Source organism: Acanthaster planci, linkage group LG21 (assembly GCF_054643075.1).
Source record: "Acanthaster planci isolate LZ-2023a linkage group LG21, COTS_SCS, whole genome shotgun sequence".
Classification (NCBI taxonomy): Eukaryota; Metazoa; Echinodermata; class Asteroidea; order Valvatida; family Acanthasteridae; genus Acanthaster; species Acanthaster planci.
In genome coordinates, this window is record NC_141797.1 from 9931715 (window position 1) to 9953751 (window position 22037).

Below are 22037 nucleotides of genomic sequence, written 5' to 3' on the forward strand. Positions count from 1 at the left end.
GCCGCGCAACATATTTGAACTACTTTATTTTCAAATGTTGGAAGCTACATTTTCTAAAGCATGGTTGTACGCGTACAAATGTTCCACCTTTAACGTTACATTGACAAATATATCATAATTATTCACACGCAATATTGTCAGTAAAGCTGAGGATTCTGCGTGATTCATTCGCTATGAGTCGAAGGTAAATATGATTCACACTCGCATCATTCCGTTTCTGGCAATGCAGGAGGCGATCGACAAAGTCCCAGCTTAAATTTTGCCATGCTTTGACTTCGGTGCTTTCAACAGCGTTGACTTACAAACACCGGCTGTTCGCGCATGTCAGCACTTCAACATCAATAGTTTATGGTTTGGTGATTCATGCAAAGCAGTAATGAATAATTCTCGGTTTATGAGAGTGTATAAATCATGACGATAACCCGAAACTCAGTTGCTTACATATTTATAAATACCAGTTTTTCGTTCAGTTCCTACCAGCTAATGACTGATATCGCGCTGTCTTATTTCTCAGCGCATGGGCAATGAACTTTGCAGAGTTGAAACCAACAGTCGTTACATTCCCGACTGGAGGGGATCAATGACGGTATAGTGTTACCTCGTGAACTTCGCTAGAAAAGCACACGAAATTGACACGGCTTTGCTCGAACTTGTGCATACGAGACACTTATGTTCTAGCATGACTTCCAACACAAGAAGATAACCACATGAAACCTGCACTGTGTAAAATTAACTTTTTGCATATTGCTTTCCGATGTACCTGGTTTTTTTCTACATAGCACAGCGATTGTGACAAAACCATTACATTATCAGGGCACATTGACAAGTGCTAGTCAAGATGGAGTTTATCCAAGTCCCCACGCAAGAGCTAAAAAAACCAAGCTGGAAATACCTCATGCAATAAATGTCATACACCCCAAACGGCCTTCTTGAAAAGAGAAATATAAAATCGACGATTCTTTACGTGATAATGTTAATAGGTATGACGATAGGTCTGACGATACTTAGCTTATAAAACAGTATACCTTTACATCACGTTTTGTTTTCCAACTGAACAATATCACAGTAATTGCCCTTTTCTGTTTAACAATTGTTCATAGAGATCTTTTTATTGTCTCAGTTATGCTATTAAGTAGTGGGAGAGAACACACTTCAATTCCAAGCATTACGTCAATTCGAAGTTTTTAGAAGTATTAGAAAACTAATTTGAGAAAGTATGAAAATTTGATCCTGCTAAAATAACTTAGGCCTACTCCTCATTTGTTTAGAAGGAAAAACTTATACTCTCTTGAATATGTTCAATTTCTTTAGGTGGATTAGGATTTCTATCACGTTCACACTTCTTAAGATTGCATGTATGATAGGACGAGGCATTAGTATGCGTCCCATGGTCTGCAGTGAGTGGGTGTATTAAGATCATACCAGATGAACGTCATATATCATGGAGCGTTGTACCTTTTTCACGAACGGTGTTTTAAAGTGAAATTCCGTTTTGTTCTGTCAGTAGGTATAGGAGTATGTAGCCGATCTTGGATCGGATATTATCAGTATCAATGGTGAGAATTAATTTGGGGCAATTAACAGTAATTGGAATGCTTTATATGAAGATTCTATTATGCATTTGGAATGGAACCCTGCAATCGATGGAGCAATTACGAAATTTCTAAGAAAAAACGCCCATTAGATGTTCCTGTGAAGTGCAGGCGGAGCTACAATGTATCATGGTGTAGACTGCGGGCAAACGAGTGCTTACAACGAAAGACGACACTGCGCAAACGTACTGAGCAATCAGAGTGTGTTGACACAGCAATAAGAAATTACCTTGCGCACGAGCAATGCACAGCTTTCCGCCATAAGCAAACTGTGTGTGGAGCACTCAGGGCTGCACCAGAAGATAGAACCAGGTCGTCACTGACGACATTTTATGCCCACAAAAAAACCCGCTGTGTTTCCCTGTGAAAGGAAGCTGTGGTCATAAAATCGCCATTGTTCAATCACCATCAATGATCGTTAGTGATAATTTTAGTACTTTCATTTTAGCTTTCATCATAATTATCGTCGCCTATAAATTTGCCTTTAGAAATGTTTTCCTCTGAAAGATCCATGTATTGGGTTATGACAGATTTCATAATTTGCGATATCTTCGTAGGACGCAAACTGATTATAAATATTAGTTACCAAAATGTGTTCTTTTACTTCAACGCGTAGTTTTTAATATTTGAGTTTAACCTCAACGTTTTGAGTAAGATCTTTTATTTAAAAAAGCACTGTTTACTCCATAACCTAGAAGACTACATCAATTCAAATTTCTCCCCAAATGTCACAAAGAGTGTGGTGAGATCACAGAAGGGCAAAGTTTTATCCTGGCACGAAGAAGTATCATTGTCAAACCCAATGCACCTGCCTGATAAGTTACGTTACAGGCAGACACTGCGATGGAAGCGACTGGCCAGCCAACCTTTGCTCAGAGTGAATTACTCATCGCTTTAAGCATCCTAATCCATCTTCTGCGATGTCTTGATCGAAGGCATTAACGGGTCATGGGGAGGCATCTTTGACACGGGGAAATTTCAGGCTGTTCAGACAGAAACTGATATGTGTGGCCAAGATGAAATGATGAGAAAGTGCGAGAGATCGGTTAACGAGAGATGCACAAATTCAACGTGAAAGTTCACCCTGGTACAGAAACTGGAAGGGAGATCAAAGGGAAGATGGGTCTTTATAAAGCTTCTATCATCAATTGCGACGAACGTTTTGAAAATATCTCAAACTATTCCTAAGCCGAACGTTAACGTGAATACAATGTTGTATTATCAAACTGGAAAATGTTTGAGTATTGAAATTAATATCGCTTATTTATTTCAGAATACCATGAAAAAATTCGAAGTCCGTCAATTGCCTCACAGAGGTGATTGCACGGCATTCCAGAAAATTCAATAAAGTAAAGAGCAAGTAGGTCAATGCATGAAAAGCATGGCGTTGGAGCTCGACGGAGTGCAAAAACTCTGGCTTTTTAACACACGTATGGGAATCAATGAGCTGTCTGAGCTTACAAGGTAGCTATGGATCACCCATGTTAATCCAGTCCTCAAAGTGAGAACTCCGTCAGAACTCCGTCAGATTGTATTTGCTCGCACGATCTATTTTACTCGTTTACCACTGTTTGCTTCCACCGTAAACTAGTCTGGCTGAAGAAATATTGAAGTGCACATGATGAAGTAATCGAAAGCGTAGGAAGACTCGCTGTGCATGAGCAAAGGAGTACTACATGCAGAATATTAGGATTAACGTTCTGTGGTACCAAGAATGGATTTGAAAGCTTGAGCGGGTTCTGAATCCCCCCGTCTTCTGTCCACCGTTTTGTCAACAAAATTTAAATGCTTCAACTACAAAGCCTTTGTATATAATGCAATAGAAAAAGCTCTCTAACACATTCAGAAATTCAGGTGAACAACAAACTAATTTTATTTTTCTAAGCTTTTTTTGCGGGAAAGAATGGACCAATTCATTTGAGACTCTGGAAACTATACATCAGTCTTCTGCGACTTTCATTTTTTTTCCAAATGCTAAACTTAAAGAGGTCTCCCCTTCCTGATCAACGCTACCAAGCAACCTGACAATGGTTGTAACTGAGCGTGAGACAAATGATTAAGTTGCGTCAGCTATGAAAATGGGTCTAACAGACGTCAACATTACTCGAAAAATAACTAAATTGTAAATTGTGAAATGCAATATTCATTCAATACGGGTGTTTCACAAAAGCGCGCCCCGAGAGTTTTTAACGCGTTGGCCGATCACAATGTGCGAAATCTGTCGACCCAATGTGCGTTGGAAAGGGTCGACAGATTTGCAAACTCTTGGAGGCGCGCTATTGTGATTCGCCCACATTATAAAACGCAAAATTCATCTCCCAGGTCAGATTTTCTTTTGAAATTACTCATTGAATTTGAATATCTCAGTTAATCATTCAGCGTTTTTACATGTCGTCACCTTGCAGAATACTTTGAAGCTGAATGTACCGCATCGTGTAGCTGGAGTTGCTGGTGACTACTTATACGTTTTCGTTAAAATATAAGACAGATTTATAACTTTATCAGTTCCATGTGCTTCACTCACCTCTTTAAGTCAAATTAAATTTATTGATAAAATAAACATGCGAAGAAAGGTTACTTCACCCGTTTGATTGGTTTTCTTGTTATCAGGACTAAAATTATTATCACAAATTTTCCCTTGTGGTTAATGTAACAAGTTAAATGAACGACGGGACATGACATTAAGGCCAGCCAGGACGAAAAAAGCTTGTCATGCACGCACAATAACAACTCCTCCGTTAAAATTAAATACCTTTTTATGTGGACGGCGGAGCCTCGCCCTCCGCCATTGTGCCTAGTGGCTCAGGGGCATTCGCTGCGTTTAATTTCAAAGCTCGCCCAAGAGAAAATCATATTTCAAGCGGGCGCCGCGTATCTTTTGAAACGCGGCTTCCAACCGGGTGTTCAGAGGGTAGCCAAAGAAAATACCTGCTGGCTGGCTGCGAGGTGGTGACGTCATTGTGACATTGTCGCTGCATTTAGTGGCAGGAGGTGGGATGCCTCTTCGAGAATTATAGCTTAATGAAAACAAGGGCTGTTTGTACAAACGGCTCAGGCCTGTCGGACTGACAGGCGCAGTATGGATTTAGCTGCAAAGTGAAATGCCTTCAGCGTTGTTTTCCACGGTCTTTATAACTTGTATTATTGCATCAGGTTTATTTTTCGTTGAAGCAAATGAAAATTGCAGCGCTCGTATCGTATGAATCTACAATGCAAATTCGATTTAGTGGATGAAATCCACTGTAGGCAGGATGCATTGCAGATTATTTTCCCTTCCTTTTGAACGTTTGTTTCTTACATAAGAATAATCTTATCGTCATGATACAACTATTATTTCAAACACTCTATCATCGACTTGTCAACGATTGCTATTTTTTTTTAGTATTTCATATGTAAAAAAAATCATCGTCATTAGCATTAGAGAGGTTTAGTTGCACGTTCTACGTAAACAAGAACGTGAAAAAAGTGCGGGCTCCTGCTGACGTCATTGATTCTTGCACGTCGCACGGACGTCCAATACGTGAAACGTGAATTTCACGTTGGATCCAAACGTGAGAAACTGCAACTGTTTCGGAAGGATTAAAATAATGCATTGAACATTCGCTCATGATATGAAATGGACATTTTGGAAAGTGTAAAGGTTATGCGATTGGGTTTTTTAATGCTGGGTTTATGATGACCTATTTTGAGAGATTAATTGGATGTGATTGATCTGTCCTTTTAGCGTTCATTGGAAGGTGAACGTTTTTGTGTGAGGCGCGCATCTAAACGTTCAAACAGGCATTTGACGTCCGCGCATGCTTATGCGATAAAAAATTGTAGCGTTCGCGTTCATGTTGCGTAACCTACATGAAATGAATTGCACGATAACGGTGCATATTGTTTAGAAAATTTAGCTCAACATTCCATAAGACGCTTTTGCGCAGTCAAAAATCGGGTTTCAAACACAGTGCCAAAAAGGGGTCACTCTGCGTACACTGATTTTAAACACTTTCCTTGGCCCTGCCGATTGTTTAAGTGGTGATTACTAATTTCGTTCTTTTATCTTAAAGTTCCGTTCAGAGCGCGATAGCGACCCCAGGCCCGGTTGATCATAGGTGCGATTTGGCCCCTGCCGACGCAAAAAAACACCGCTCCCCCTCGGTCGTCCCAGCTATTAATTTCAACTCCCTTAAGTCAGAGCCACGCTTGCGATCTAAAGTCCCTCTCTGTCTATAAGGAGCATGGCCCCCGGGGCCAACGGAGCGCTGCTTGAGAGAGGCAGTACGATTTGGCACTCCGAGTTACATACTTATTCCGTCGACGGGACGGTTTATGCACAACAGTATTGCCGGCGCACACACTCTTTCCTTCTACACACGGAAATGGAATTTATAATTCAAGGAAGGATTTTCTTTGCCTATCGAGCGTCTCCTTTTTGATGGGTCGGATTCCACGCGTGATGGAAGAACTCGCACTTGGATTCTGAGCTGCTACCGCTTTGCTCAAGACGGAAATAGCACACTCTCTGTTTCTGAGGAAATCGTTCATTGAAAATCACGCGCAAAATCTCAAGGAAAGACCATTCAAATAAAACGTTGGTTACTTTCCAGCTCAGGATTCGTAAAATCAAATCTAATCTTTATACTAATCAACTGGGAAAAAAATTGAAAATGCTTGATGTGTGTTATTTCTTGAAATTTGTTACGCCTGTACATTGTTATTTTGCACAAGATGAAGCCGTCAGACTTTAAACAATTAAGAATTTAGAATACCATCTCGCCCCTGAGCTGTTTGCTCGTTCTGTGAGCAGGGACATTCTGTAGCACTTAAATACGCAATAAAGACAAGCTGTGTCGGTCAGAAATGGGCTGAGTGGCCATGGCTTGAGGCAAAATGCAGAATATTTCAAGATTCTGAAGTACCCTCGACCGGCTACTGGAAGCAAGAGAGTTTCCCGTGGGGTCGTGCACAAAGCAGGCTGTCTCGAAACCCGAAGTACATACTGACCAATAATGTGCAAAGAAGACGACATGGTTTCAGTTATTCTAAGAAAAGCAGGTATGGGTTTGTTTTATCAGCGCTGTTTTTTTGGGGGGGGTTCTAAGGGTGTCATCCTGCATATAAACCAACTGAGTTTTATTCTCCCAGTAAATTGTAGGTCATGGGTTCGGATCCTAGCCGAATTAAATGTGTGACAATTTTTCCTTTGATAACAAGAAATCAGACAATCTGAGTATGCAGTAACAAAATACTGAAAGACAACACTTCTAATGAAAATACGGGTGATTCACAATAGTGCGCCTCCAAGAGTTTGCAACGTATTGGCCAATCACAACCCGAGAAATCTGTCCACCCTTTAAAACGCGCATTGGGTCTACAGATATCGCGCATCGTGATTGGCCAACGCGTTTCAAACTCTTGGAGGCGCACTATTGTGAATCGCCCGTATTAATGTGCACATAGTGCAAAATGTCATCTCCAGCGATCGTGTTGGATGTGTATATCATGCCACATGACTTGTGTCAAATAAATACTTCCTTCACCTTTGACGCATTAAGCGAGCATACTTATTCTACTTTCTTATAATGTAGAAACTTTTAATCATCATGTCACTGAACTTTAGAGGCAAAAGAACAATACTAGCCTAAAATAATATTCCTGACAGATACCAGTATGTTATAGAACATTCAACAACTGCCCCCAGCCGAAGTATGCCAGCGACGTGTGCCCTAAAAAGGCTTTGGGAAACACGTCCAAAAATCCTCCATAAAGCGATTATCGGTATCACCCGTCCCTTTCTTGACATCTTCTTTTCACATCCTTAAGGCTAGAAATTTAATCCAGCAACTACGGTGGGTGCACGATGTTCTCAACAGGATTAAACTGATCTCATTTTGTCATGGCAACGGCTGTATGTCGTGACGAAATTCGAATCTCAAGGGAATTGGTGCCATTTAATGAGATTGGTTGCCATGGGTGGCAGAATTCCCCGCAAAGGGGGACACTCACCTGATGTGGTTTAAGCGAGAAAATATCGAACATTGATCACTTCAGCTGATGAGTTCAGGTAATCCGGTATATCGAGCTAGTATGGAAATCGTATGAAGCAAAAGGCGTTCCCGAAGTACTGTGAATATATCATTGATATGCTGTTCAATAACTTCAGTGTTTTCGTCATTTCTCTGGACACTGCATTCTGTGTTCTATGAGAGACAGTAACCAGGACATTTTGGGCAATAAGAGCAAATGTCATTCAACAGCATATTCATTCTGAAGAGAAATAGTCTCGTTCTATTCAATTCGTTAGCAGAATTACGAGTTGCAAACTAAACAAAACAATTTGACCGACTGATAAGTTTCCTCCCTTTCCTAAGTATCCCTTTTCCTTATTTTCCCTCACAGTGTTTAGGCCTACACCATAAAAACAGCCGCCCCCTCTACCCCAGTGGTGTTTTCCTTCGAGTCGTCAACTAAAATAAGAGCATAGCGTGTACTTGTGATGCGCATTCCCGACAAGTGACGTGGATGAAACCAAGTATAGATGGCACGGACAGGCTGCATGAAATCGTGATCTACGGATGACAGAAAAGCCCGAAATCACAATCCGCTTGGATTAGTTACTAATTGCAAGGAGTAGCCTGATCCAAATTGCAATTACTGTTTACTCCAATCCGTTTGAGGCGAGTGTTTGTAGAGTCGAGGCAGACGACGAATGTTCCATGTTTGTATTTCGCTGCAATCTCCGGGCACGAGCTCGTAGCTGTGAGGAGGCACGTATATCAACCAGTGATGATCTGTTTTTAACGTCTACAACAATCCACATGTAGTGATGAAATCTCTTTGGCATCCCAGAGTAAAACCATACTTGTTTCTCCAGAACGAAACATGCCTTGTTTTAGACTTTCGGTACAATTTTAATGAAACGAAAAACTTTTTGGCATTGAGTATATTTTGTGGAAATACTTGCCCCTTTTTCCCCCGACGAGTGGAAACAGGACCTTTCACGGTTAACATTTTAAATATCTCTGTAGCTCAAATTTCGCTCTGTATTCGTACTTGCCTGAAGCAAACTCACGGATAAATACCTAAGAATGTCCAAATCAACTCAAGGACGTCATACGAGTGTCTGCACTAACATGCTGTTTCTAGCTCTTTGTTCGTGTTCCTGATTTTTGAAGAAAGGGCGTTCGGTTGTGTTTCAGTGTCGTCGTCACGGTTATGTTTTCTTCTTTGAAATAAAGAAGAAAAATGTGCGGCGTGGCTTAAAATCGTTCGATAAAAGCAAAAGTCCAAGAGGAAATTTCATATGCTGGGCACGCGTCAATAATAAATTCTCGATAAGACATTCACAACACGGAGTTATAAGCCGGAGACGCAGCGCGTTTAATATGTTTTTCCTGCCATATCTCTTATTTATCAAAGGTCCACATTAAAATACCGCTCGAGGTGGCGACAAAGTACTTGCAGTCACTTCTTGATGTACAAACTTTGGCTCGGCGACCTCATGCACCGGGAAAAAAAGAACCTCAATCGACCTGTAAGCAAAACCACTTAGCAATCAATAAGCAAATAATTACGGCGTGGTCATCATAAAGCATATACCGCACAACAACATGGCGTCGACTTAGCTCCAGCTCCACCGCAAGACTGGTCCCTAGCAACCAACCGTGACGTCACAGCCCTCAGTATTCATAATGCCACTTTCGATGCTACAGTACTGTGGCATCGAAAGTGATGACGGGCTTAACAAAAAAGCATTGAGCGGTCGTACGTGCCGGCTCATCAGAGCTGTAAAAGATGTAACTTGAAGAACAAAGCAACAGGACCGCAACGGCTTCAGTTTCTGGATAAGTGGATGAGCTGATACCGGTTAAGCAGAGGGACTTAAAGTAAGGTACTGAGTGATGACTCTGTCAGTGAAAACCTCTCTATTCAGATAATTCTCTACTGCGTCGACGAATTCAAGGGAATAAAACTAGCAATCATACGACTGTATTCATCAACATACCTACAACGAGTCTGCATTCAGTTTCAGGGATTTTTTGTGTGGCGAGCGTCGAAATATTATACACCCAGCAAGAAATGAGACCGAGGGGTACCCCCCAACATGTCCAATCCCTATACACATTTCAGACTATTGTTACTTCACACATCCCCCAAGATGTCTGAAAGGAATTCCCAGATTCCTGCGAGACAATGACCAACACAAAGCAGGGGGGGTTCTCTCCGTCTCATACCTAGCTGCATATGAAATATTAAAGTGTATTCTGTGCGTTATCTACACAGGACTTCGTTGCATTTCATATGATACAAGATATGGGGCGGAGAAAACCCCACCCCCCGCCTTTGTGTTGGTCGTTGTTTGATCGGAATCTCAGGAATTCTTTGCAGACTTCTAGGGGGATGTGTTTGGTAACAATAGTCTAGAGTGTGTATAGAGATTGGATATGTGGGGGGGGTACCCATCGGCCCAATATCGTGCACGGTATTTTGCATTTTGATTTCGTTTACTGTTTGGCAATCAGCCATTTCAGTGGCAGAAGCCGTGGTACCAGCTTAACGTGTACTACACTTCAGCTCGTACGGCGCCTTGTTAATCTGCTTGAGGAGAGCTTTCAATATTCTCAGCATTGCTTGGAATGACCTCCGTGGTATTTGTCGGTTTGTCGCCATCACACGTTTTTTACTTAGCATCTCTTTGGGGGCCCAGCCGAGCGTGTTAATGCTACGTGACTGTGAATTTATCCTCCTTCATTTGCAAAGTCCGACCTGCGTAGAGTCTGTTTCGATTCGGCAAACTCAACTCGAGGTGTTGAAGTTTCCTTCGCGGTCAGCCCAAGTAAATGGCATTATTTTAGACTGCAGCGTCCTTTTCATGTGAATGCTGAACAGTAGTGATGTGTACTACGTGCTCTGCTAAATAAACACATCTATGTGTTCTGGGGAAACAGAATGAAACATGAGGTGCACTCTTTGACTCTGAAATGGTGAATGCCATCGCATCTCACAATTTCACAGAGTTACGCATTTTGCAATGACATCTTCGAGGAATTGGCAATATTACGTGTATGTTTCAATGTGTTTGTAGTACAAGTAAGATGTTTCTAAGCTGAAATAGATACAAAACATTATATGTGTTGACATTCTGTTTATGAAAACAAATCTGTTGGGGCTTTTTGGAAGAGAAAATCATTTTCAGAACTCGCTTTAAGCATGCAAGTCTGCATATCCCAACCCATGGAAATAAAAAAAATAAATTAACAAATTTATTAGAAGTCGATTCCTTAAAACATCAACAATGGGTCCACGTCGTACCATCGAGGACGAAATTAATGAGTCTACAAAAATATTCCCCATTGACAAGAGCGCGACTGAGCTGGCAGTGGTAAACGAAGCGTTATTTCGCAGTGGCTGTGAATGTGCCGGGCCAGTGTTATTGTAATTTGCCCGGCAGAGCCAGGTTCGTGATGATAAACACGTTACATGGCCGCTGCTACCTCTGCGCACGCATTTCACGAGTCACCAATGAGTAAAAGTCGGAATGGTCAATTAACACACTTTCAACCACAACGTGTGAGCTTTTTAAGCATGGGAGTGAGCTTAAAGAAACTTCCTTCGAGGTCAGTGATTTACGAAATTCATGTAACATGTCCGTCGGATTTAACATCATGATGTAGGCCCGGTTATTTCGTCAGAGTATTACAACGTGGGCCTTGTCAGTCGTTGGTCTGTGCAATGCTCAAAAACCCGCGAAGCAATGCCGTGAATTATTGAGGAAGGTGAAACCTCCCGGGCGGAAGTATTTCGGAGTGTAGGCGCTTGGGAGCGGGCAGGCCGCAGGTGTTGGTGCCACCTGCTATTTTCCAAAGGCACGGACATTCTCCCTTCCAGAGATCCAACTCGACAAACTATCAAATTCTTTTGAAACTGCTAAAAAGATGGCTTCCGATTGGGCTATCAATTTATATTAGTAAGAGTCAAATCATTCGCTCAGCATGAAAATCAAGAAAAGCCTTGAATGAATTTTGCCATTACTTAAAACCCTGTACGTATTGTGAATCCTTTTCTGTGAGTTTCACTAATGGTCAACGAGCAATAGCAGTTTTAATTCCAAACGAGTAAGAGACAGAAGTCAGGTTAGGGATAGTGTCATAATGAAATCTTGTAAAATTTATTTAAGTCATCTTATTACCTCAATTTACAATAACTCTTAAAGCAAAGCTGCTATCGTTTTGAATTTCCCCACCAAGCTTTGACGATGATAGATCTGAAACGAAAAAAAAAATCGTTTTTTTCGCCTATCACTTTTGCATTATCACAAGAGTGTTCACGCGCGATCGAAACCGAATCACTTTTCCCCAGTTATTCATATTTTCTTCTGCGCGTGAAAGGCGGGTAATTTATTTTAGCGCTTGACATGTTGACAATAACAGATCCCAGGAAGAGTTTAGGTGCAAATTCGTGTAATCAATAGCGAAGTTAAATTATAACGCCGAACGGTAAGACTCTTTTCTGGAGATACCTTACAGAATGGCGATTTTTTTTCTGCTGGTTGCACTGTTTGGTACACCACAGCAGAAAACTTCGACAAATTTTAGATATCGTTTGCAATTTACTAAATAGGATTTCCGAAATTCAGAATAAGCTATACAGAGACGTCTTTCGAACACCGTGTAGTTTTTTCTTTTATCACCGCAAGCGAAAAGACCACTAAAATGCACAATTTCCCTCCACTATTTTCAGGTATAGTACTGAAGTGTGACGTCATTGTGAACAGAAAGTGCAGAGGAAACGAATGGAGTACGCGCGCGCGTTGGTTCATGCGCTGATTCTCTCGCTAATGCCTTTTACACATGTAACTGTGACGTTCGATATCACTTTAAACTTGGCAATATTGATCATATTAGAAGACACGCAAGTTAGTTGTTAGTGTTGCCAGGCACAGGAAATTTCACTTTTACTCGATGAGTAAATTGACACTCTCAACAAAACGTCAAGTTGGACATTTCATACTGATATGAAATCCCACGGCATTGTCTCATTACCATGCTAGACTTTTGTGCATGTCAAATAAGTCCCACATTTCATGCCGTACGTTAACTCGTTGCGACCATATCAGGTTGGGGATTTACAAGGGTTGAGCCTGTTATAAACGGCTGTTTCATGTACAGTAATGATAAAGGACATTTTGTGATCATTTTCGAAAAAAAATCTCCCGCTAAACCACATTAAATGCCTACTTTCAAAGGGAAATTGTTCTTTATTTTGTATACCTAGTTTTTTGATACAAAAATGATTCAATGTTCATCATTATCTGAAAAAAACAGAAGTTGCTTGTTACTGCGAACATGTGTGATTAAAAGGTAACAATAATGTTGCCGTGATTGCGACTGGGTCAAAGTCTAACTCAGAATCGGCTTGCTAGTTGTACAACGCTGTAAGCACGGCTGCTCTCTTTAAATATACACCCTGCAGTCTTTATGCTTTCATCAACTCATTATTTCCCTGAACTGAAATTACTATCACACAGTGTCAAAGTTATAATTTGTATGAAACATTATGTCGAGACCCTCAAACGCAAAGATATTGTTGTACCTGCGACAGTATAATGTAACATTCGTAAATATTTTCAGTCCATGGCTTCATATGCCTGCTGTCTCATTTGTATGCTATGATGCACCAATAGCCCAGATTATATACATGTAGCATCGAAAATCCATTTCGTATATAAGCCACATTTACAAACTATTTGGTGCATAATATCTCTCTTTTATTTAGAAATTTCCTCTCGGAAAGAAATATCATGCGGTAAATTAGTGTCATCTCGGGGCCGGGAGGGGTATAGAATTTAGCTTCGAATAGTAAAGTGGAGAAGCGACCGTTTGTTGTGTTTCGACTACTCACAACTGGTTCGTTATGAAGGGATACCGAATAGTCGTCGGTAAACAACCTCAGACGGAATGGCTGATGTAGGCTATCAACTAGACGGCCTGATATCGTACTTGTATTTCAAGTGCATAACGCTTGGGTATTATTTATGTTATTACTGCATACAGCTTCCTATAAAATGCACACCACGTGGTGTGTCAATCAAATCCTCTCCTACAAAATGAGTGTTCTTGAGAGGGCATACATGTACACTGCATGCACTCTGCATGTCTACAAGCTCATAATATACTACACTGCAGGCCATTTCGGTATGCGGATTTGCAGCTATTGTCCGCGTTACCGTATTTAGAAGTGCTAGTCTGTGGCAGTATGTGGTCTGATATTGAAACGAATAAAACATGCGACAGTAAAGGAGATGCATAATTACATAGGCTGACTGGTTCATGTATTTTGTTCGCCAGATTTCAAAGGCAAACAAAATGATAAAATGTTTTGTATTAAAGGGCTCCCTTATGAGTTTTTCGAAGTGCTAAATCCAACAAAGGAAGTGTAGGCTAGGTATCACCAAACCCAATATCACTGTGGTCGAAGACAGAAATAACAAAAAGGCGAAGTAATAACAGCTATTCCTGATCCTCTACAAGGTTCCTGGACAATTCATAGAGTAAAAAAATCCCATCACAATCTGCGTGGATTTAAAGGCACACCCGTTTCAGAGGACAACACGAATTTGCAAAGCCAAAACGTTCTTGATCACACAGTACGTGAAATAGCTCATCAAGAACGTAACATGTACGCATCGGGCACTGTCTCCAGGAAATAAATTTGTTTAGGAGCATACTGGAAGTAATTCATGAGGTACCAAATACAAACATAATATCTAGCACTTAGATGTGTCACGCAGAACGTTTCGGCAATCCAAGGCAAAGCACTATTCAATATGAGTCGGCCAAAGCATGTTAGGTTTTCTGTAGAAAAAATAATTCATGACAGACACTCATCACTATCCACAAAGTAGACGCCACTGCAATTTCCACAGACCGAAATACTCAATAAAGGTCCCCCTTCATTCTAGTTTTCTTCTAGGCCTACTTTAATTTCTCCCCATTGGTTTTCTTTCACGTTTTGTAGTTGATGAAAGATCGAATTTTAGAACACTAGCTGAGCTATAGCGGTCGGGATTCCTCGACACGCGAAACCAAGTGCCATCCATTAATTGTTACTTCTTATCCAAACAAATTTACAATTCAATCGAATTCCACCCAATACTCGCCAAGAAATTCCCATACAGTGTATACAGAGAGTGATCTGTAAATCATCATGCCGCCTAAGCATATCCTTATCATAGCCATCCACTTAATACAAGTGTCCTCCGCTTAGACAACTCCCCAGTCACTCACTCGTGGTACACAGTGGGGAAGCATCACGCCATGAGGACATCCATAAATTTGCTCGTGGTTTCATCCACGGGTATCATCATGCGCGACAGCGCATACTTTGCTCGTCCAAGTGGAACTCCTATCGAGCAAAATGTTGGGCTTGTGGAATCCATCTATTTTAAGACTAGGTCAGGGGACATCTGGTGGTGAGGTTTCATTCCATTCGGCGTTTCTTGTTACAGCAAACAAAAAGTGTATGTAAACCTACAGTGTTTCTGCATGGTTGAAGTTCGGGTAGATTTACCAGCGATGCAACGACAGACGTACTAATCAGTTTAACCATTACACCAGAAAAATGTTGACGAGCACCAATTTTAACCTTACACGCTCCTTTCTCAGTAAGAAAATACTTATCTGCAACGATTACGGGGACTTTTTTTTCACCAATCATGTTTTACGTGTAACACGTACATGTACACACAGGTGGTAACATTTTAACATTTTTCATCGGTCAGATTTCTTGGCATTGCTTACAGTAAGCACGGACGTTGTGCTATTTGGTGTTTAGCCAAACGTTTAGCCATAATGTTGATTACGTTCATGGCAGGGACGTTGCGTTACAACGCTCGCTTGAGAATGGAGCTACCTTCTATTGTGTAATTCGAAAACCAGGATTAGAAGCCATTGCTGCGACAAGTGGCGCACGCGCGTTACATGCCTCTCCGACCAATAGGGAGTCGCGAGTTGCCAAATGCACGCGCGCGTCAAATTGAAGAATTTAAGGTGCCACGCTGTTGTGCCGTCTAAAAGGGGGCCATTCACAACGCGCAAAGTTTGTCGACCCTTTCCAAATGCGCACTGGGTCGACAAATTTCGCGCATTGTGATTGGTCAACGCGCTGCAAACTCTTGGAGGCACACTATTGTGAAACGGCCTTATTGGATTAGTCCATTGGTGTCTCACTATTTTAAGCAAAATCTGCGACTAGATTCAACAGGGTGTTCTTTCCTGCACTTATTTCTGCTGGCGGTCTACGTGAAATGAATCTCTGTAAACAGAAAGCCGCGTACTTAGCAGCGCTTTAAACTTTGCCGCGGCTATGTCTACTAACGTATGTTGTCACTATCATACCCAGCATAAAAATGTATTCGCTGTTGTCTGGCATCCGTGTACTCGAGGTCGCAGTGGCCACGCAGGAACGTGTCACGCGAGTCACACCTGCACAAATTACCACCGATTTCCGAAGACGACACTAGTTTCCGCTAGTGCCGAAACCATAAGAGAAGAAGGTCGGCCATTGCCCGGGATAATTGCCGTACACAAGGACACCACAAAGTATCAGAGTCAATTTACTTCTCCCAGGGGCGTAAATACCAAGAGACGGGGGAGAGTGCTATTGGATCACCTGGCCCACCCACTTTTTCCAGGTAAGAAAAACGACGGTTTTTTTTTTAACTTTCCAACAACGAGACTTGTGTCACTGACTTTTCCGCAGTGCCGTTGATGATGAGCTTAATAAATTCTTAGCTGGAAGAATGTAAGACTGGGCTAAAATTCACAATATTACGAATTACAGCAAAAGTTAAACACAGAATAGAGACCACAATGCTAGGGTTTCACGAAGTAAAAGGCAATTACTAATAGGATTGTCAGTAAAATAAAACAAAATGTGCTTTCACCAGGTAAAAAAGTCTTCCAATTTCGCGAATCTATCCCTTTAAACTAACCAACCAAGAATTTTTACCCTATAGGCCTACCCTCAAATGTAAAATGACTTTTCCAGATCGACGCGGGAGACATGCTTTCAGCATTCAGAAAACGTATTTGGCAATCCTGAAAGCTGACCCCAAAATTGCTGCTACGTTTAAAGTAAGTACTAACATATCCAATTATCTGATATTGATATTACGATTTTGAATGCTTTCAAAACTTTCATAAATTCCCGTGGGAAGGATAAATTTTAACACTTACAGATTTTTGCATTTTCTCTTTTCAAGGATTATTCATATCTTGCATGCTCCAAAAAGGTCAGCTCTGCACAATCCAAGTGAAATTTGCCAGGTCTTATGCAAAATGTCAACTGTCCGTTCCTTTGGACAAATTCCTTTTCAAACCGTTGGTAGCATTTCATTTGAATAACCAACAATGAAAGTAATTTCACACATTCCTTAAAAAGTACTGTCAAAAATTGTGAACCAATCTTTAATAATGGTGTATGTTCAATGTGCATGTGTTTGTGAGCCATTCCAGCGAAGAATAACACGGTACAGCCGCATAATACTTGACGCTAAAAAAAAAAGGTTTTTAGGGACTCAAAGTATTCAGGGTATTCAGTCTTGAAGACATCTTGGACAAGCCGTCGCTACATGTCTTTATCATTCATCCTCGCTTCGGTAGCTCTGCTCATTCCCCCCCCCCACAAAAAAGAAGACTAAAATAACACGCAGCGTGCATCGATTGGCCCATCGGAGCATCTCAGGAGCAGACAAGATAAGCTGGTCGGTGTCTTTGTTCTGGATCCATCTGGCGAAGTCCGCCTGGAGAGAAGAACTGGTTGCTAGCGCAGCAAGACGGTGGCGGATGTTTGACGTGTCACAGAGAATTGACCCAGGAACTTCCAGATTGCACAGCGAATATATATTCTAAAAGTTGTGGTTTGAAGATTGTGGTACAGCCAAGACTAATACACTACACTGCAGTTTATGCTGGGAAAAAAACTAATCCGTAGAATTCTTCCTCGTCGCTTTTCATTTGGGAACAGTATACTGTCTACTGAATTTAGATTTGCTTGATTTAGCATTTTACTGTGGACTTTCGATTTCATAACCTCCGTTGACTATTACTCGTTACCTCTTGAGAAGTTAGATTGATTGAACTACGCATAATGTCTCTCGTATACAACTGACCTTGGTACGCCAATGGTAACTAAAAAGGAACAGGACCTTTTTAAACTAAAGACTACACTACAAAATGCACAATTCAAAATACTACAAGTGGCGTGAACTGTACTCAGGTTAATCGTTGAAACAAATCGTTCATCGTCTGAATGATATGACACCTTGTGTCCACATGCCCTATGCAATCGAGTCACTCCTTTTACCAATTGTCAGTCAGCCTTCGCTTTGTAGCTAGTGTTTGTGCTCGTCAGTGTTATGACTGAATACCAAATAGTCGTCGAGTGAGTAGAACAAGCAGATGGTAATTCTGTTCCTAACGCTTCGGGAATTTTATATGAAACGGTCGGGCGATATCGCTCGTGCCCTTTACAAAATTAACTCAGTTTCGCTGGTGATAAAAAAAACACCAGAATATGACTGGAGAAGGTGACACACCGCTATGCTCTGCGAAGAAAAATATAAGGGTATGCCAGGATGAATAGTTGACAGATACCCGCAAATAAAAGCAAAATCGGCAACATACTCTGACCTTGCCTTTGGTATTTTTTCAGAGATCTCCTTTGTATCTCAAAAAAAAGCTTTTTGATGTCAAATGATTTATTATGAATCACTAAGTTGTAAGATGAGTCACAGGTCAACTGTGATGACTGAAAAAACTCTGAAAATCTCTTTAAAATTGGTACTGATAAAAGATATTGGCGAAACACAGCCGGAAATGCAACACTAAAAATGAAAACGTAAAATATCACGATAACTTGTGCACTGATCTTCATATAATTACTACAGGCCTGATAACCGCCTGATAAACATTAGGTCAGCTTGTTGCTTTATGTTATTGACGAATCCTATTCACAGTCGACGTCATTATACGGTATGCCTCAACTGCACTCTACACGAAAATGCACTGACCCCAAGTCAAATCAACTTATTTCTGTCTTTCCCTCGTCACAGAATTTTCTTTTGCTTTCGAAAGATGATAACGACGGGACAAAGTCAGGGTCAACAGAATTCGAAAGGTTGAGCGAGGTCCCCGGGAGTGTCCAGCCCATACGATCAGGGCCAAAAAATCACAAACGCACAGCCGTGAACAACGTTTAGTAATGCAGCCGTATTTACTTTTGAACCACTGCCCTGTCTGGTTAAGGTTTGCTCTTTTGTAGGAACTGTCGTTAGGCTTGCCAGTTTCTGGGGTTTGGTAACAGTCAGTTGTAGAGAATCTATGACAAAAGTTACCTTTGCATGGGGAAACCTTCGTGTGTGGTAAGATACCATCATGTATCAACCTTCCGTATTTGACAAATAACGTCTTGTCCTTACCAAGAGATTGAAGAGAGATGAACTTCATAAGTAGTGATGTTCATGGAAAAACTTATTCGACAGCAAAGAGCGGTAGTTGCACGACCGTGCTCTCTAAATGCATTGTTTTAACACGCTCTCGAAGGTGCCATGCTATTTTGATATGATTATAATGAACCGTAAACCTTTATCCATAAAACTGAAGGCTCATTTATGGTAGTAAAAGGTTTAATAATTTATATATTTCCTTATTTTGTATCATCTTTTTTTCCAATCAGCATCACTTTTTGTTCGGTTAAGGATTTCTGCTTCCTAAATTAAGCAAATTACACCACTGCCCTCGTAAGAACGCATGTTTAAATGGGAAAACCCATCAACCTTAACAGTGGCAAGAAAAACCACTGCGGACGTAAATGGACCTTATTCGCAGGGAAGCCACGTTCCCCTTAACTTATCTTATTCAATGGATTTGTCAACCACATAATGCACGCTATACGGCAAATATCGTGCTGGGTATCCTGTCAAATGTGTAATAAACCAGAAATTCTAAATTATTCCTCATTTGTAAATGAAAATTATCTGCAATGAACTTCAGTTTCATTGCTTTCGCTTTTATCCTCGGGTTCCCAAAATAGAAAAAAACAACCTTGCTTTCAATTCAATATGGCCGCTTTGTGAATATTTTCAATTGTATTAGCGTAAAAATTGCTTCTTTTGTTACAACGAAGCGTAGGCTGACTGTCCAACTCTTACCATGTATGCTGAGCTAACAACGCGGTGCCTTGTTATATGGGGTTCCAGAAATGCAATTATGATACTGTAATATCTGTACAGCGATATGGCGCTAGTGAGTATTGCAAAATGTTGGCTGTTAGCACACTGCGATTTTAATGTCAAAACTGCTCTGCCGTGCAACAAACGCCCACGACAAGGTTTATAATGCAATGCGTGGGAATCGCTGACGGGTTGGGAACTAACACGGGGTACTGGTAACATGTACAATAGTCAGGATAGCTACTGTCAAACCGACCCGATCCTATTGCAAACATCAATTTCCAAACTGAATTTTTATAAACGAAATCTGATCCTGTTGTACGGCCCACCACATTTTATAAGGACTCTGTCGTTTACATACAGTTTAATATTTCATTTTATAAATGAAATGAAAACATTTTTTATAAAGTTGGAAAACGCGGGCTGCTGGCCAAAGTACCTCATTTGTAATAAACAAGCATCCTACGATCGATGCATTTTGGGTTTGTTAATAATTGTTTGCTTAGTCTATTCAGACTGCTTTCATTACTTTCTCTTGGAATATTCGAGCTGTGGTTTACCTATTTGTCTTCCCCCCTACATGCACCCCCTGCGAAGTTTGGTTCTGGATTCGTCCTTGTTCCAGCTCGACTCAGCTCAGAACCAATTCGGTTCCGTTCATGAGCAGTCAGTTCTACTCTACTTATCCTCCTGGTTCGGATTAGTGTGGGTCTGTTTGGTTTCTTCCATTCTCGGCCTGCATTGGAGACATTTCCCCGATTAACTATAAATCATCTAGCAACGACAAAATAATTTTCCTTGGGCTAATAAAAAAAAACATGATAAACAGCCATGCCTGCCTGGCGTGTTAGTGATTAAGGCACCTTGTTTAATGCATCAAAATAGCGTATTAAATTCACGTCAAGGCCCATGAAGCAATATGCACAGAAACCTGAACACACGACAATCAATTTACAATTTCTAATTTGACCTATCAAGGTTAAGCAACACCATGCCCGTACCATCGATTTTTACAAAGGAAGAGTATTGCCTTACGCAGTGTAACTCAGTTAAAAGCGACGTTCTGCCGTGCGAGCAGAAAGTCAAAGAGTCTACATATGTTGCCCTTTTCGGAACATATGTTTGTCTGAAGTATTTGATGCAAAATGTCATTAGCGGTCGGGTTTGTACAGTGGTCGGCCGCCGTTGCATTGAAGCTAAGTGCATGGCAAGGTGCGCGCCGCCATGTACATGTGGCGTATCGTCTCGAGGGCCCTTCATAATTCCGCCGTCAAACTAAACTGCAGCAGCGGAACCGCGCGACACAATTGCGAGAGGTAGCGCCGATGATGCATATTCGGCAATCAGTCAAAATCGGGCGCCGAAAGTTGGCCAGGAGAAAAGCATTCTTTTCTTCTAAACCAATCTGCAGTGTAAATGCTATTGATGCAAAATAAAAGTAACTGAAGCAGAACAATACTTCACAGTGAATTGCAGCCTGTAACTTTGTTGTACCGATCTGATGATGTAGCATGTATGATTTACGATTAGACGATCATATAAACAAGTTGATAATGTAAACAGAAACAAGATAATTTCACCCTCTTTAATCAGTTCATCTTTTGTTGACACCCTCAACACATACAGTATTTTCTCATCTGACACACTTTCACCCGAATATTTCTGTGTTCAGCTGATTACCAGGGGGAAAAATTATCATAATCGCGATGCACGGACGAAATTGGACAATCTGGAAGTCTCTAAATATTTGCGGGTATGGCAAAACAATGCTTTCGTGGCGCGGTTGAACCTTGTAACCTTTGTTGTAATACGACGGGTGGATTCGTGTCCCCCGCCTGGGTCGTTTCTGTCTGGATAGCCGTTTTCCTGCAGGCGATATCTGCTAATATTATCTGCATGTAAAAGGCCGCCGCCTGACGGCTATTATGGTGATGCAGGCCCGAGCCAGCGCACCAGGCGGCAATGCGGACCCTGATTGGGACCGATACGAGATTAATTTGGTAACAGCGTGCAGCACGCAGTAAACACCAGCAGTTTATGCGCAGATTCTATGACGAATGTTCCCATAGAGCTGGGAAATGACATTTCGGCACATTGGTAATCACCGACAACAGACTGGCTTCTTAGATCCTTGTGTGGTAAAAGTATTCCAATTTTAATTTCTGTATATCAAAGGTGAAAATACTAAAAGCTATTCTGATGTATTGGATGCAGCTTCGCAGGGATCT

General features: G+C 41.2%; 1 protein-coding gene and 1 long non-coding RNA gene across 7 annotated transcripts in view; one reads left to right on the forward strand and one right to left on the reverse strand.

Moving 5' to 3' along the window:
• The window catches only part of LOC147795767 (uncharacterized), a 59505-nt gene that overhangs the window by 34415 nt on the left and 3053 nt on the right, over nt 1-22037 (reverse strand). The window lies entirely within an intron of this gene.
• On the forward strand, nt 15950-17572 carry LOC147795769 (uncharacterized). Its single transcript, XR_015423605.1, has 3 exons — nt 15950-16269; nt 16626-16711; nt 17240-17572. It is a non-coding gene; the product is annotated as an uncharacterized LOC147795769 (long non-coding RNA).